The sequence below is a fragment of the Alosa sapidissima genome, chromosome 21 (genome assembly GCF_018492685.1).
Source record: "Alosa sapidissima isolate fAloSap1 chromosome 21, fAloSap1.pri, whole genome shotgun sequence".
Classification (NCBI taxonomy): domain Eukaryota; kingdom Metazoa; phylum Chordata; class Actinopteri; order Clupeiformes; family Clupeidae; genus Alosa; species Alosa sapidissima.
In genome coordinates this window covers 1,567,035-1,579,089 of record NC_055977.1, presented here as the reverse complement: position 1 = coordinate 1,579,089, position 12,055 = coordinate 1,567,035, and the positions used below count along the sequence as shown (strand labels likewise).

General features: G+C 40.7%; 1 long non-coding RNA gene across 1 annotated transcript; it reads right to left on the bottom strand.

Annotated features, from left to right (window-relative positions):
• Positions 1–4,080: 4,080 nt before the first annotated feature.
• LOC121695152 lies at positions 4,081–11,688 on the bottom strand. Its single transcript, XR_006026036.1, has 4 exons — positions 11,677–11,688; positions 9,337–9,341; positions 6,589–6,694; positions 4,081–4,148 (listed from the first exon to the last, which is right to left on the bottom strand). It is a non-coding gene; the product is annotated as an uncharacterized LOC121695152 (long non-coding RNA).
• Positions 11,689–12,055: the final 367 nt, after the last annotated feature.

Genomic DNA, 12,055 nt, shown 5'->3' with positions numbered 1-12,055 from the left:
CTATGTTCTCCAATGTAATGCAGTCGCCTTCATCATCAGATTCAGCTCATCTGCAATCCACTGTGGTTTGTCCATCTCCATTCCAATTGTAAACAAACAGCATGCTGGTTCAATAAGTAGCCATGAGGTTACTGCTAGCATACAGCTGATTGGCCGACAGAACAAAAGAGCACTAATAGTCACGCCAAATTCAAACGCTGGTTTACTTCCTTAAACTTAACCATTTTCAAAGACAAAATATACACTTTTAAAGCAACCAATGCTGTTATCTGAAACGTGGAATTGCTTCTTTAGGACTTCAACTTGCACATTGTGCAAAAAAACGAAAATAACTAATTTCGTAAAGTCATTTTTCGCGACTTGCGTCTCTGCGACTTGAGCCTGGTTTTCCCATGCCTGGGGCCTGTTGCACAAAAGCAGAATTAAGACATCCAGGATAAGTTACTAAGCTGCGCTCAATGAATCCAAAACAAGAGCGTACAGGCTTAATTGGTTGCACAACGACAAAGCCAGGATGAGCAGACACGGATTCATCAAGCCAGGTAAAACCGATCCTGGATAAGTGCGCGCTCACGGCTCCCTCAAATAGACCCCGCCACCGATCACAGATTCACCATGGCAACTAGACATAACTAGAGTGGCTTCATTACTTCTTCTACGGCAGCCATCACCAAATGGCGGACCGCGGTCCGAGTCCGGACCGTGACGTGATCCTATCCGGACCCAGACCATAATAGCCTAATTTAGATTTTCACGTAAGATTTCAAAGCTGCGCTAAATGTTTCGTTGGTTAGGATAACAGCATTTACTTCAGGAGCTTCAGGAACCATCATTTCGCTTGCTGCTACTCAGCCAGTGAAATCTGTGAATTCTGATAAAGTCGAGTCAGTGAGTAAAGTAGCCTACTATGGAGAAGAGACTGATAGCCTGAAACGAGCGAGGAGAGGAGACGGGACGAGAAACAATCAGATGGATATCTAAGCAAAACTGTCACGTCCGTAACGCCAACTAAATAGGGTTGTGACAGTTTTGCGCGGAATTGCCCTGGACCTCTTCTATAAATTCTGAGACAAGCGATTTTAAGCGCCAATTTGAAACACCTCTACTAGACAAAGCATATATTTTGAGCAAGCATAGGGTAGGCTAGGCCCATTCAACAGTGAACTGAGAGCACAGAATATTTTACGATTTAAGAAGGCAATATGATTGATCCACCACAATCTAGTTAAGCCTACATGCATTCTGCCCAACAACGTGATATTCCTGGGTTTCCAGGATTTCGGGTCAACATAAAAAAAAACTAAAAAAATTAAATTAAACTTGCTGATTAATGGATTCAAGGAACCAGCTGTGGAATATCCATCCTCGTCTCAGCTCAAATTGTATTTTAAGTGCACGTTAAGATCTTAAAAATAGCCAAGGCTAATCAGTTTTTCTCCCCAATTAGGCTACTCTTATCTTGCCTTATTTCTTCTCATTTCGAATGTTGCCTTTTAGGCTACTTATTTTGTTTCACATTAAACATTAGGCCTATAGGCCTACAATCTTCTATTTCTTGAATTTCCCCATGGGGATCAATAAAGTATCTATTTATCTACAACTAGGCTCCATCCATCCACCCTAATATTATATATACATACATATACACATAGCCTAAACACACGTTAAAAATGATGATGCTCCGGACCTTTGCTTAAGGAAATTTTCTGTAACTGGACCTTGCTGAAGAATAATTGAATACCCCTGTTTTACGGTGTGAAGTAGGTAGCGATAGCCTTTTCACAACAGCAACACCTCTGTTTAGGAGAATATTGCAACTAGCAGGGTGCGATTTGTGTAAAAACCAGAGGGGGGGATGATTTTGAATAAGTTTGTAACCCCCCCCCCCCCCCCAAAAAAAAAAAAAATGAACGAACGATTCATAGCCTAGTAATGTCATGGCTAATAATAGCCTATATTAATTTTGCCACCTTTGTAACATTTTATTAAAGTGCATGAAAATGCACTGTACTGTTCTTCCTAGGCTTCTTATTATTATTATTCCGCTTACCACTTTTTCCGTACGCTATTTCTCTTGAACAGTTTAACTTAGAAACTTCATTCAAACTTTGTAACGTAGGTCTTCAAACAGATCAGGTTGGTATGTCTTTTCAACTTTGAAATAGTTTACTTTTTAAACTATTAAAGAAAAACTTTTTAAAAATCCCCATAGACTTAACATTGCCGATTATGACATCATAATATGGCCGTTAAGCAATTAGAATCCTATGGCAGGTGTTCAGGCCAACTGGATCAACTGCCAGTCTCAGGCTTTAAGCATACAAACTGGCCCTATTAAGACTACACATCCTGTTCAACTGCTTCCTCTGCCAAAAACTGTTTCAAAATAAAAGTCCTCACTACAATATTTCACTATTAAACAATTTAACCCTTTAAACTACTGAACTTTTAAACTGTTCAGCCATTGTAACTGTTACTTGTCATCAACTATGACTCCTACCCACTGTAGCTAGTTAGCATTTTTAGCAAAACTGCTAAAAATGATTAGTTTAGTTAGCTAAGTAACATGGTTAACATGCTAGTTAGCATTGTTAGCATGCTAGTTAGCATTTTTAGCAAAACTGCTAAAAATGATTAGCTAAGTAACATGGTTAGCATAGTTAGCATTGTTAGCATAACTACTAAAAATGATAAGCTAGGTTAGCTAAGTCATATGGTTAACATAGTTAGCATGTTTAGCAAAACTGCTAGAAAACGTTAGCTAAGTAGCATGGTTAGCATTGCTAGCACTGCTATAAAACATTAGCTAAGTAGCATGGTTAGCATAGTTAAAAATATTAGCATAACTGCTAGCAAACATTAGAGCCATTCCAACTTTCAGTTATTGTCAAATATCTACCTATACACAGCCATTAACCTATTTGAATATCAACATTCCTTAAACTGCTATAAAATGTTAGCTAAGTAGCATGTTAGCATTGCTAGCACTGCTATAAAACATTAGCTAAGTAGCATGGTTAGCATAGTTAAAAATCTTAGCATAACTGCTAGCAAACATTAGAGCCATTCCAACTTTCCGTTATCGTCAAATATCTACCTATACACAGCCATTAAACTATTTGAATATCAACATTCATTAAACTTCCAGTCTGTCAACAACTTTTAAACTATTTACCTTCAACTTTTAAACGGTCTACTTTTAAACTATCATTAAACTATCTATTAAACTAGCTGTCTATCAACAACTTTTAAACTATCTACTGTCTATCAACAACTTTTAAACTATCTACATTCAGCTTTTAAACAGTCTACTTTTAAACTATCAACTTTTATTAAGCTATGCAACCACCATGTCTATCCTAGCATCACCGTAGTAACCATCTCTGTATTATCTGTTTTAACTATACATGATATTTTACATCACAACTTTAGCATTTTCATGCACTGGTAATTCCTTGGAATTGCATTTCTAGTTTTTGTTTACCGTGGTGTTTGACTTTAAACAGCGAGTGTGCTTGGTATGATGATCAGCTCCTTTAATGCAGGGTAGGGACTACAAGGTGAATTTGTATGCTTGTCAAAACGTAGTCCTACCCTGCATTAAAGGAGCTGATCATCATACCAAGCCCCATCTGAAATGACTCCTCTACTTTTGCTGCCTCCATCCTTTCTGTATTTGTTGTGTAAAAAAACGTTGTATATGATGGCACTGAAGTCTTAAAAGTTAGTGAATTGTCTAACAGTGTTAGTTGGTAACCAAATAGCTTACACATTGCGCTACATGCTGCGTAGGCTACATGCATTCTCTCTTCTGCTGATTTGCGTTCAGTAGCCAAGTGCATAATATTGCAAAAGTTGAAAAAATAAATGTGTTTATTGTAGCCTACAGAAAATAAATAGCCTACTATCATACTGTTAGTTAATTGGCTACAGTGCAGTGAAGACGTTTAAATAATGACAGTGGGTCTAGGTATATGTGATAACAATGACTGCTGACTGAGATAAGGGATGAGATTAAATAGATCCTGGAACTTAGCCTGGTCTGGAGCAGGCCAGAGCGGTAGACACTCCCATAGACTTCCATAGGAAACAATGGCGGCGCTTTTTCCAGGCTACTTCGGCGTTATGCAGAGCTCAAAAGTTCCTAACTTTGACATTCACGGTGTTACCACATACACAGTTTCTGAGATTCTGGGTTTCCATGGGTGGAGTTGCGTGGAGTTTAGCGTGAATATTTATAAACGGAGGATGTCGTGCGCGCGCGCCTAGAGAGCATTCATGAAGCGTGACTCAAATGAAACTGAAAATGTTGGTAAAGAAGCTAGAAGGCTACAGCAATTTTAACACGTTTTTGAATGTTGATATGGGTTATTGTGGAAAAACGTGACAATTTCGACGACCACTGGTGGTCGAGTAAATGTACGATTATGCAATTTGGCGTATATGTTTTGATCTTGTGTAGCCTAGACAGGCAGGCTACAGCCTATCAAATTGTCATTAGGACTTTCATTTAGCCGTTTAAATGGGCTATTTAGCACTTAACGTTGTAATGTCAGTGGGACATCATGGTAGATGTCTTTTAAGTGTCAGTACATCATCTGTTTACTTTTTTTGTGTGTGATGTCCAATGAGTTTCGAGGTTTGGTCATGCATGCTTGCCTACACAAACATGTTAGAGTTTGACAAATTTACTTGTGCTGCATTACAATGCCCAGCTACCTCTGTTGCCAAAACAGATCATTAAGGCATGCTTTATTGGACATTCTGATATCTTGGAGTCTTGTGAAATAATAAAACTTGTTTTATACAATCTTGTTGTTATTGTACCATTAGGGAAGCAGGGCATCAATATGGGCCATGCACTTACAGTGTATTGGTTATGTTTATCCATAAAGGTCATAACTACATTAAGTCAATATGCTTTATTACCTTACAAACACTGTCTAGCTTTACATGGATGATGCCTACTTACATAAGTCCTTCAGATACACAAGATGAATGGGTTAATGTTATTAATGTGGGGTATGGTCATATAGAATCTGTATATTCAAAAGGTAATGGTTACAAATGCAATTAAGTAGTACTTTACAAGAACCTATGTGCTCAATGAGGATGATTGGGGGGGGGGGGGGGACTATAACATAAAGTTCATCAGATTGAGGTGAATGACTAAATATGGGCTGATTATAACAGGTAGTAATCTGGCCCTTCAAACCCCAAATGAGTCATGTGATGCATAAAGGACCCCTGAAGAGTTTTTACCTTAAAATAACGTTTCCAAAATCATTTTGAAAGCCCATACACTCTTAATAGAGTTAATGGCATTTTGAGCAGGTCTTATCGCTTTGAAAGTTTAGGTAGGAACAGTTAGGTCCTTCAGGTAGGAACAGAGAAACAGACAACAGAATTATGTTTATGTTCATTATAATATGAATTATTGCTTTCTTATTGTAGTGTACTAAGTTACTTAGTTGCCTGCTGTGATGAAAATATGTTCACCAGCACTCACCAAAACACACCACTCCACTCGTGTATTTGATGCCAGACAGGCTCATATCATGCTGTTCTATATGTATATGCCTAAGAATTTACATTTTCGACCAAATCTGCTGTTCTATTCCCTAAGAATATTAGGCTAACTTGGCCAGACTCCCTCTTACAATGTAAAATTAAAATTGAAAAGAATAAACTGCTGTACAATAGACAGGGCACCCCATTTCTGCCCTTTCAAGGCTGATTACCCAAACTTTATTTTGTATATCCTTATCCTTGCACACAATACTCTGTGGGTATTTTGGTATGATAATATTGTTTAACTTTGAGTTAATACTAATGTCAAGCCAATGTTTTTTGTCTTGAAGATAAAATGTGATTGCTGCCAGGGCTGGTAGGCCTACCACTGAATGTGTAAACTGGCCTGACACTGAAGGACAGTTTATTTGCCCTGGCTGTAAATAACTAATACAATAAATTGTTTTTACAACTTTTTGTGTGTTTACTTATGTGTAGTAATTCCTATAGATTATGTCTCAGAATAACACATCACATGTGCATGAGGGCAATGACAGGATACCATTTGTTCAGAGTTAGGACATGCACAGGCAACATGGACTATTTTTTGCACAGACATTTGTGTTGTAGGCTATACAGTGGATCAATCTGATGTAGGCTATGTTGCTGCCTGGGCTAACATCACTACAGATGCACAGAGGCTAGGCTACAATCAAAACGATAAAAACATAATAGCCTAGCTAGGCTAGGACTACCATCAAGGCCTACTGTGTAAAGCGACCCACTGAATCTGACACAAAGTTTTGTTTGACTGGCTGCGAAACAAGATAACAACATTGACGCCAAATTGCATCTATACTCGAACACGACATAGTCATACTTTCCATTAATAACACATGACAACATCCAAAAACGTGTTACAACGCCGTGGTCTTCTACTTTCTTTGACAACATTTTCAGTTCCATTTCATTCACGCTTCAGCAATGGGCGTCTAGGCACTCGCGCACGACATCCTCCGTTCATAAATATTCACGCTAAACTCCGCCCTGGAAACTCAGAAACCGTATATCCAACACTGGCTTTAGCCCCATTCACTTCCATTGCTTTCTGCCTGATATTGTCACTGGTAAGTAGACGAAGGTACGACGTTTTTTCAATTGGCATATGCATTTCCTATACCAACTGCACTAGTAGATACTGGTATTGTTCTTTGAGGTATTTGTGCTGCTTGTTTAACTGATATTTATTGCTTAGCAGCTAAATGTTGACCGAAATTTTAAAGCCAAAAGTTAGCCTGCAAACCTTAATGTGGAGAGAGGCTAGCTTTATGTTCCTACGTCAATAATGAATTTCAGACAAAACACATTTGGTTAGCCTATTGTAGGGCAACTTTAGATGATGGGTTGGTTGTCAACAGGTTTTTATTATGTTTATAATGCTATATTTTTCAAACCGGATTGCGTTAGCTTACTAGCTTACGTTAGCTAGTCAGCTCATTCACATACAAGTGTTAATGTTAGACATGCTATGAGGGGGAACACAAACTTTATCTTGATAAAATACATTTCATACAGCATGGTAACTCTATATTCAGATGTGCTGGTTATCAATGGGTTTGTGATTAACGCTCTTAAGGTGAAAAATGGAGGAAATGAATGTGATTATTGTCTTTAAACCTGATATAGATTGCCTGATATACCTGATATAGCTTGCTAGATGGCGAGTTTTATGGCGTTATGAACTGACCATGGGCTGAAATTGACATGAAGTAGGCTAGTGTCCACGACTCGTGAACGAGGGGATTTCAGTTATGAATTTCAGGGGAAGCAGGAGGAGCAAAACCTAGACTATTATAAGTTGTTGTTGTTACTGGTGCGTGGCTCTTGTGTCCCTTGCCAGCCCAGTCCTGTTCCAAACGGGACAGTGACACAAGCAGTAGGTGGGTGTGGCACGAGCGTGGTCGTGATAATAATAATAATAACTTCAATTTATATAGCGCCTTTCAAGATACCCGAGGTCGCTTTACAAGAGTGGGAGTAGGGGGGCAGGGTAGGGGTTTAGGGAGGGTAGGCAAGAGAGAAGAGGTGTGTTTTGAGGTGCTTTTGGAACTGTGTCAGAGAAGTGGCGGAACGGATAGGAGGGGGCAGGGTGTTCCAAAGGGTAGGGGCAATTGCACAGAAAGCCCTGCCACCAAAGGTCTTGAGTCTGGTGCGGGGAGTGGAGATTAAGTCCTTGCTGGTGGAGCGCAGGGACCGTGACTGGGTGTACGGGTGGAGGAGGTCAGTGATGTACATGGGTGCCAGTGAGAGAAGTGATTTGTAGGTGAGGAGGAGGATTTTGTAGCTGATGCGTTGTTTGATTGGCAGCCAGTGGAGTTTCTTAAGGATGGGGGTGATGTGCTGCCAGGGCTTGGTGTGGGTTAACACCCTGGCAGCTGAGTTCTGGACATACTGCAATCTGTCTAGGGCTTTGTTGGGCAGCCCAGACAGGACACCATTGCAGTAGTCCAGACGGGAGGTGACAAATGCATGAATGAGAGTTTCGGTGACTGAGTCGGTGAGTGACGGCCGGAGTCTTGAAATGTTACGGAGGTGAAAGAAGGCAGATTTGGTGATGCTCTGGATGTGGAAACTGAATGAGAGTGTGGAGTCCATAATGATGCCCAGGTTTCGCACTTTGGGAGATGGGGAGGTGGGACAGCCGTCGATGACCAGGGTGAGGTCTCCAACCTTCCTGAGCAGTGGTGCTGGGGCCACCACCATGAGCTCTGTCTTGTTGGTGTTGAGTTTCAGAAGGTTGTTGGTCATCCAGGTTTTGATATCATGCAGACAGTTGTTGAGTTGTATTGGTGGGAGTTGTGAGGAGGGCTTGGTGCTGACATACAGTTGGGTGTCGTCTGCATAACAGTGGAAACTGAGTCCATGGTTGCGGATGATCTGACCGAGGGGGAGCAAGTAGATGGTAAAGAGGAGGGGCCAAGGACAGATCCCTGGGGGACGCCATGGTTAACTGTTGCAGTGGTGGAGTAGGAGCCTTGCAGAGTGATGTATTGTTTACGGTTGGAGAGGTAAGAGTGGAACCAAGAGAGAGCAGTGTCGGTAAGGCCGATGAGCTCAGAGAGACGGGAGAGGAGGGTGGAGTGGGAAATGGTATCGAAGGCAGCAGAGAGGTCGAGGAGGATGAGGATGGAAACAAAGCCGTTGTCTGCAGCAATCAGGAGGTCGTTTGTTATTTTGATGAGGGCGGTTTCGGTGCTATGATGGGGTCTGAAGCCCGATTGGAGAGGTTCAAAGAGCTTGTGGCACAGTATAGCGTCTGTAGCCTACAGGAGTTTTTGCTCCAACTGATGATCGGTTTCAGTTCATTTAGTTTTCAGTAATTTTACATTTCGTGTTGGTGTTCTTGGTGTAATAATTTTGATTGCTTATCTGCCAAGTAATTTGTCAAATACAAAGCGAAGTTTGCATGGAAGAGACTGACGTGACAAGAGGGCCTTTCATTAGGTCAGTGATCTTTGTAAGTAGGACAAATGTCTTTTTTGGATAACTGAAAAGTGTAGTCAGGTTAATAGGGCATAGATCACTCTGAAAGAAGTTAGTCGAAGTAACAAAATCATTCTTCATGTTGTTATTGTTATAGTTTTTGTGTGGACTTGTGGCACCCCCAACCAGCCTTGCAAATGGTTGGCTGTGTATGGGTATGTAAAACTCTTGCTGGCCTCTTGCTGGAGATGGCCTCTTGCTTAGGTTTCTGCTACTTACTTAATGTGTTGTCCAAGTATACACTGAGTGTTACCTGCTCTGTTCTCTCCCTCCATTCTCCACTGTGCCTGTTCTGCTTATCCAGGACCAAGGGCTTATCCAAGACCATGCAGAGGACAAGAAGGGTGTGCGATATATGACTGGAATGGTCAGATAAGATAATTTTTTATGTTTGAGGTCCACACGATGGGGCCCTTACACAAATGGAGTTGTGTTGATCCAGCATCTTCCACACCTCCCATAACACTCCTGACTCCAGCCAAATGTTGCATCCTCCTTACCATGTCCCTCTTATAGGTGAACAGAGTACATGGAGGGCTACCCATCCCTTCCATATTGTGTCTTTTGTGTAGTTCACACACAAGTGTTGTTCAAACTTTGGAAGCTGAAGTCTTTTTATTTTTTGGAAAGCTAAATGAGTGTCAGACCTCATTTTTATGTTGCAGTGTCACCATACCTTCCTTCCAGTCTTTTTTTGTATTTGTTCCTGTTATTGTTTTAAACACACATTGAAAACTTAATAAAAAATTCTATTGAATACCTAACATGTATCAGTCATCCTTTTCATGCTGTAGTCTCCCCAGCCGACTGAAATATATAAGTTATAAATATTTTATTGAAATAGTTGATTGCTTATTGAGTTACAGGTGTATTATTGAAACAATGGGTGTCTTATCTTGCAGTATTAATCCATTTTTTCACATTTAAGTTGTTATTGATTCTTATTTAGCCTATGTGTTTTTGACATGTTTATGGCTCAGTCTTAAAATGTTGCCAAGGCTGTGTGGTGGCCACCTTTATGCTATTTCTCTAAAAGAACTGAACAGATTTAATGCATTGATCAAACTTTTAAAGTTTAAGCTGTTAGGCGACTGAATGCCATTCATATATTTATATATTTGATAGACGTGTATTGCTAGTCTTACAATGATCAAAGTTGTGTGGTAGATTTGGGTGGGGGGGCACATCTTCATCTCACCAAACGAACTGAAAAGGACACTGGATCTAATGTCCACACACAAAAAGGATACAAAATGCATAGCCTACGTTTTGACAATGTAAGTAAAGTATATGTAGCGTGATAACAGGCAAATGTAGGAATCCAATAACAGCTCATGTCCAGGAAGAAAACAAACGTTCAATGTTAGAACTACCAAAGAACGTATTTTAGATCGATGTTGCAAACTAATTATACTCGCACTATATAATTGACACTATAATGTAAGCATGCTAACACGTAATAACACTCGTTTTTGGTTTGTTGTAATGTTTCCCGTTCAATAACGCACTCGCTGCTGTCTATCCCATTGAAATAACACGACACGCAAAGAGCTGTTTGGAACTGTTGAAGCGTACGTGAACCACGTGACCGCGTGGCGGCGACTTCAAAGAGTGTCGCAACTCTCTTTTTCTATGGCTCTGGAGCAGGCTAGCTCCACAGAATAAATCGCCATGGTAACTTATACCATAACATATCCTGCTGCCCCCTATCCCGCTTTTGTGCAACTGGATCACGGATAAATTGAGCCAGGATAACCAAGATATCCCGGCTTAATCCCTTATCCTAGTTTTGTGCAATAGGCTGGTCAAATATGTCACTATAGCTTGTTTTGCTTTCCATGTAAACAAGCATGCGATATGAAAGTCTGGGATTGTGGAGAACACTAAATGGTCTACTGAATAAGCATTAAGTCGAACATTTAAATGAAAAACACTCAATAATCGAAAAAATGTAATCGCTTACTTTTGCGGATCAAAAATCGTTTATCGCCTGTAACTCTGTGGTAAAATGACATAGCAGGAAGATATTTGGCTGATAGAAGGAAGTTATCGTGCTCTATGTTTTGACCGAAAGACGTCTGTCTATCATCATTACACTCGGAGAAAACTGGAATGTTTCAGTCGTTCCGTGTTTCAATCGTCCCGGCTCTCCCCATGTGCGTACCATAGCATTCATTCCTGCAAGCGCCCCTGCAGACACATACACACTCACGCAGGCATGCACACACACACATACGCATGCCCGCACACACACCATACCTGCTAACATTTAGCCATTTTTTGGGTAGGGTGCATATCATACCCAATTTGGCAACCCGGGAAATGTCAGACTAACAGAAAAAATGAATGGATCTGTGATTTTAAAATGAAGTTTGATGGTCATGCAAATTATGATGCCCTAACACGCCTCACAGAGCTTCCATAAAATGGTTTCACAGTTTCTCTCACCCCAAAGCCTTCCTTCCCTCTCTCTCTCTTTCTCTCACCCCAAAGCCCTCCTTCCCTCTCTCTCTCTTTCTCTCACCCCAAAGCCTTCCTTCCCTCTCTCTCTCTTTGTCTCTCTCCCTCTCTCTCTGTCTCTCTTTCTCTGTCTCTCTCTCTCACACACACGCACACATGCACATATGCTTTTCCCCTCTCTGTAATGTGAAGCATGCTGGACCTCCCTGAGAGAGAAGTTATGAACACAAGTGTGTGTGTATATATATGAGTATGAGTATGTGCTATGAGTTTGTGTGTGTGGTTAAAGTATATGTGACTGCAGAAAGCTAGTAGTAGCATGTCAGTGAAACCTATCCGTGTGTGTGTGTGTGGCATAGTATGTCTCTCCCTAGATGGTAAATGGACTGCATTGATATACAGTAGTGATTTTTTCAACTCCTGCGAGCACCCAAAGCACTTTACAATGTCATACCTCACATTCACCCATTCATACATTCACACTCACCCATTCACACACACACACACATTCACACACACACACACACACACACATTTACTC